Source organism: Prenolepis imparis, unplaced genomic scaffold (assembly GCF_030444845.1).
Source record: "Prenolepis imparis isolate NDT839.2.m4 unplaced genomic scaffold, iyPreImpa1.0 SCAF_307, whole genome shotgun sequence".
Classification (NCBI taxonomy): Eukaryota; Metazoa; Arthropoda; class Insecta; order Hymenoptera; family Formicidae; genus Prenolepis; species Prenolepis imparis.
In genome coordinates this window covers 1-6,469 of record NW_028141465.1, presented here as the reverse complement: position 1 = coordinate 6,469, position 6,469 = coordinate 1, and positions in this window count along the sequence as shown.

The following is a 6,469-nucleotide window of genomic DNA, read 5'->3' as shown; positions in this document are numbered from 1 at the left end:
AGTGAAGGTGAGAATTTGAAGGTGAGAAGGTGAATTTTGAAGAAGATAAAAAAATGCTTCAGATAAAAGTTGTTCAAATTAATTAGTAGAAAAAGATGTTATAATAAAAAATATGGGTTTCCATTTAAAAAATTTATTCTTATCTTTACTTGACCTTGGTGACGCCGCCCAAGGTCATATGAATATTACTACTTTATGTCCCCCTCGAAATCCTACAACTTTTGTAGGAAACATTTTTTTTATTTAACGAAGTGTTTCTGAGATATTTGAGTGAATCCTTTAAAATGGGACACCCGGTATACTTTACAACGTGAAGCGAGGTCCACCCTGGCTACCGGCGGGAGGGTGCGGGAGGGGAGCCGAAGGCCCCCTTGCACCCCCCCCCCGGTGTGTGTGTGTGTGTGTGTGTGTGTGTGTGCGCGCGTGCGTGTGTGTGTGTGTGTGTGTGTGTGTGTGTGTGTGTGTGTGTGTGTGTGTGTGTGTGTGTGTACCCATGTGAAAAGGCCCTATTATATATAATTATCGACAATAATTTATATAGAAAGTATTTTAATATTTTTAGCATTAAATGTTTGTATCGGTGAAAATCCGGTTAAGGACAATCATTTGACATCATTTACAGTGTTTCTACAAAAATTTATGGCAATCGGACGTGGGTCGTATTCGGAAGTTTATCCATATTTTCTAGCAAAATATCAAATATTATTCTTATATTAATAAAAAAGTTACGCAGAATAGGCAGTATAAGGATTATTTAATAAGAATTCATAATTGGTTCCATTTTAACAAATGATATATGAAAATGTTACTCTCTTCGATTCCTGAAGCAATTTTGCTGATAGTTAGAGCTAATGATTTAGTCTTTTTGCGATTGTTAGTTAACTTTTTAGAACAAGCGAGTTTACTTTTTAATAATCCGTCAGTTATGATTAAAATTTCAATAATAACGTTTGTATTTCAAGAATAAAAATGTTTAAAATATTGTCTTTTATGTATATATGTGTGATTATACAAATTATATAAATTTTTGTACTTAAAATTTTGTCGAAATTCTTTTTGATTATTGTTATATCTTTTAACGCAAACAAATTCTAGAAAACAGGATACCATAAACATTCGATTGACATTACCACGATATATAAGAAGATGTGCATATACTACATATAACTATTTAAATGGATATCTATATTCATATGGCTATATAAATGGATATACTATGAAAGTTATGTATATACACATCTATAAATTTTTACTAGTTAGATTGGAATAGATTGCTGTTACGTATATTGTTCATTTAACTATTGGCCCTATTAAGTTAATTGATACAATTTGAATTTTATTATACCAATATAGTCGACATTCCTTTTTATGTATGTAGCACAAATGTAACTGTCCTTCCCAGTGAGCATTATTGAGAGGAAGAGCTCTTTAAGAGAACTTTTTGAAGACTTCATTAATTTTTCTCAAAAATGATATCAGTAAGTTATCTTTTTGTAAGATATCTTTCAGAAGAGCTCCTTATGTTGTCTATTCATAGATGTCTGTAGAGTCTCTAGCAAGCGTGCTATTTTACAAACGCCGCACATGGGCAAGCCACATATATACGTGTGTGAACTGCGTGCTCTGAGTTGAATTTCAAGGAGATAGCATTTACGTTCTTCGATATTAACGTTTAATCTTTCTTTCTTAAATTATAAATATTATTAAATATGTATTTCAGCATAAAATAGAGATTATATATTTTCATATATATTTTTGTTATTTGTTCTATGTTGCCTCTATATCCAACCAAAGAAGTTGGGTTATGTCTGCAAAAAGCACGTTGCAATCATAAAGTTTTTTTTATTCAAAGTCTATGGGCATTTTGAAACCTGTTTTAATTTTAATAAAATGTTATAAAAGAAATGTATACTAAGAGTTATATTTTTTTTTAATATAAAAATATGTAAAAATATAATACTACAAATAGCAATTCTTAACGGTAACCTTTTTTTGATATTTAAAAGAAGTCAGATTGTGGAATTCTTTTAGATGTCGTTTATGTGATGTCTTTCTTTCCTCTAAAATCGACGCATTGGAGGACTTATTGATATCATAATATTATCATTTTGATGGAGTTATCGGAAGTCCGACTCTTAAACTTGAGTACTTTATGAATTTCTTTTGATAACATATTGCTCACTGGGTTGACACATTAAAATGACGCTGACTCCTTGAATTAATTTAGTTAAATAAAAATTATTTTACAAGTCTTATTATATATATATATATATATATCATTAAATTATTATAAATATTTAATAAAGTAAATAAGATCTTTTTACAAATTGATGAAAAATCACATAAAACTCTATTCAAGTGTCATATACAGTATGTATGTATGTATCAAAATAGTGAAAAATTAACAGGGAATCTCTTTAATATTAATAATTATTATTCTTAAAAATAGCAATAGATACACAAAGATAATACAGCCAAATTTTAATATTTTGTTTTAATTAAGTTTAATTTTGTACTATATTTGTTAGAATTTAATTTATAACTCTATAAATTCATATATGGCGCTTGAGGTTAGTACTATATCAAGTGCTGCCCCTAGTAACTTGTGTATCGAGTATGCGCCCTCTTATATAGCTTTAGCGTATGTCTTTTTGTCCTGTCTTGACTTATTGTCCGTCCGTTGCACTGTGATTATATTTTTTAGTCTAACCAAGTGTTATTATTTATCACTGCATTCCTCATCCCGCAAAGTATACCTGCTACAATACAAATTATACATCCATTTATAAGCAAAATAAAATTTTCAAGTTCTATACATCCTTTCTCATTGCATCATACTTTTTAGTTTTTTGTATAGTTTTATTATATTATACAGTATGTAATATTATTATATTACACGTTTTAGTTACTCAAATAAACTGCACTATTACTTGTAATAACATTTAATTGTTTTTTAATGAAGCGAAAAAAATCTCTTACCTGCGTGAAATTTAAATCTGGACACACAGAAAGGCACTTTTCCTGAGGATTGTCCAGAACGGTATGATTCTGTGTCAAAATCGCGATAGCTGCCTTCACCAGCATTAAACTTTTCAATAAAACGTATAATCTCAACTTAAACATAATAATTTCGGTGAATGTTGGCGCTCAATTTTTAGTCACCAGTATTGTTTTTCTTTTTATTCTATGGATGATTCAGATTTGATCTAATCGACTCGATACTTTATTATGTGCTCGATGAATTCTTTAGAATCCAGTTTGCGAATCGCGTTATTATCTTCCAATTTTTAAAAATATTTATTTATTATTAATATATATATTAGATCATATGAGGGAACTTCTAGTAAGTAAAAGGTAATTTTTATAATTTTTCGATGAGAACCAATAACAATACAAAGCGACACGTATTCACTCTTGATTGTATCGAAGATAATAATATATCTTTTTTTTAATATTTCGTAAAAAAGTAATCAATAAAAAGATAATTGAACAATTTATAAGTAATCCAAAAATTATAGAATTTTTAATTTTTTATCATTTTCACCGCTATTCACGCATAAAATATTATCCACGCTGATATTTGTCATATTTTTTATTTCACTAAAAATATAAACAATTATGATTACTTTTTTTTATGCATATTGTATACTGTATACTATGCATGTTTTTACAATCCACTATTTGTGCATATTGTTGTGTGATATTTATATGACAGTATTTGAATCAAATGACGCGCAACATTGTCTTTTTTCGTGGCAATCGCAATCGTAACTGACTCCGCAGACTAGACCGATCTGATCATGCTTTATTTGCTGCCCTCTGTTTATGATTCACTTCTCTCTGCTTGATCGATGACACTCATTGTCAGTGTTTCTTCCAACAGTTACTTATTCCAACAGCTTTCACGAATAATTATATATTATATATATATATATATATATATATATATATATATATATATATATATATATATATATCCTATATGAGGTGCATTTTTAAAGTATGGTCCGGTTTAAAATAAAAAAAGATTTTGACATTGAAAAATAATTTATTATAAACAAAAACTTCTACAAGCTTACTTTAATGTAATAAATTTTGTGTTCCGCTATCGAACAATCGAATTCTAACATCGTATTAAAATCATGATTAAAGAGATTAGCGTAGGTTTATGAATCCAGATCCTATTTGAATACTTTTATGCAATACGAATCAATTAATCAATACGAATTATGCAATACGAATTAATTATTAAATAATTAAGGTATTGGGTTTTTATGCGTCGTTGATACGTTCATTAAATCTGTATAAACTTCTTAAATAGCTGATTTCTGTCAAAAAATATTAACGAAAAGTTTATTTGTTAATTAAATTTTAAAATAATAATATATTAAGAATATTAAAATAGTAATACGTTGTAAAATGATACGCTATAATATCTTATTCGCAAATAATATTTTTTTTACAGAAATCAGTTTATTAATAAAATAGTTACTGTCAAAAATATTAATCCAGTTTAAAATATTGTAACATATTATTTAAAACATTACTTTTACTTATGTAATATATTAATATGAAAATTTAATTAGCAAATTAACGCCTCAAATAGCTGCTTTCTTTAAAAAGTGTTAATTAAGCGTTAATTTGCTAATTAAGTTGTAAAATATTATGTTAAAAAAATTAAAATAGTGATATGTTGTAAATAATATGTTATAATATCTTATTCTGGATTAATATTTTTTTCCTAGAAATTAGCTGATAACTGTCAAAAATATTAATCGAGTTTAAAGTATTATAACTCATTATTTTAAAAATATTATTTTTGATTCTGTAACATATATTATTATTATAAATATTTAATTAGCAAATAACGTCTTAAATAGCAGATTTCGGTCAAAAAATATTAATTTGTTAGTTAAATTTTGAAATAATAATATATTAAAAATATTAAGATAGTAATATGTTGTAAAATAATAACATATATTCTTTTAATTGATCGTATTTTAGTTGAAAATTTTGAAATATTGCGAAATTTAATTACACTTATATTATTGTTTTTGATACAATCGAATATACTACACTCGTTACATTGTACATTGGGTTTAATCGAAGAGAATATACTATATAGTTATATAGTTTGATCATATAAATCATTATAATCGATCTTGAAATAGAGTTTAATCAAGTAAGAGATAAAAATTCGAAATTTATCGAGATACTTGAAGAAACATCAATTCGATTAGTAGTATTTAAATTAAATTATTGTGAAGATTACATGGAACATTGGTCATAGTCAAGAATCGGATTAAAGCCGATCGAGTATAAATATCTACAAGAAGAGAAAATTGTTATGTTAGAAACGTTACAAACGTTATGTGTTTTACTAAAATTGTTAATGCTAACGAGAATGACCATAACGTTTTCGTCAGGAAATCTTGGGATTCTGGAAAATCTTTGAAGCTCCGGTCCAAGAAGTTACGAAGAAAAGTATTTTCGTATACTCTAATTTACGTACTTTATGCAAATAAAAGATTTTTTTCATGAAGAAAATTGAATGTTATATATTGCAGACAATACACTATTTGTGTAATTAAAACTGTATAATACGTAAAACTAAAGAGAGTTTTAATTTTTAAAAAATGTATATAAAGTTTATTAATTTTACGTCACACACACATTCAAAAATCAATGTTATGTAGTCAAATTAAAACTTAAAATTAAATTTAATTCAGACGATATATTAAAATTTAAACATAATACGTATTATTATAATATAATGGTAAAATTTAAAAAAAGAATTTAAAAAATTAATAATTTTGCGTTAATTTCATTTTTTTGTTACTTAATAAGTTTGTGACTCATTTACATAAATTGTTTATATAATTTCTAAAACATTTTTATTTTTCTAGATATGTTTAAATTTACTAATTTTTGTTTAAAACTTGCAGAGTAAATTATTTTATATTTAACGAAATTTATATAAAAAATCAGAATTTTTAGTTAAAATAATTTGCATGCAAAACGGCTACTAAACATCGAAGTGAAAGATTGGTACAGTTGAACTTTGAATTGGGGACAATTAATCAATCTTTCATTAATATGCGCATAAGCTGTCACATGCTATATGTGAGAATTTATATACTATTTATCATTTAATATATGTATGTAATATATATATATATATATATATATATATATATATGTCATATATGTATGTACATATTTTCATCAGCCATAAATCAAAAGTTATAGCATTGTCAAAAGTTTATAGCATTGTGCTTTCCAGAAAATTTGTTTACATTAAAATATATTTATAAGATGTTTTTAAATACAGGAATTTATAAAATTTTTATGATTATAAAGAAAATGATAATAAAAACGTTTATTATTGAAATATAAACATTGTTAAAACTGTCAGTGATAAGAAACGCATTCATGGAAAAAGAAGTTGAATTAAGATAGAGCCACTTTT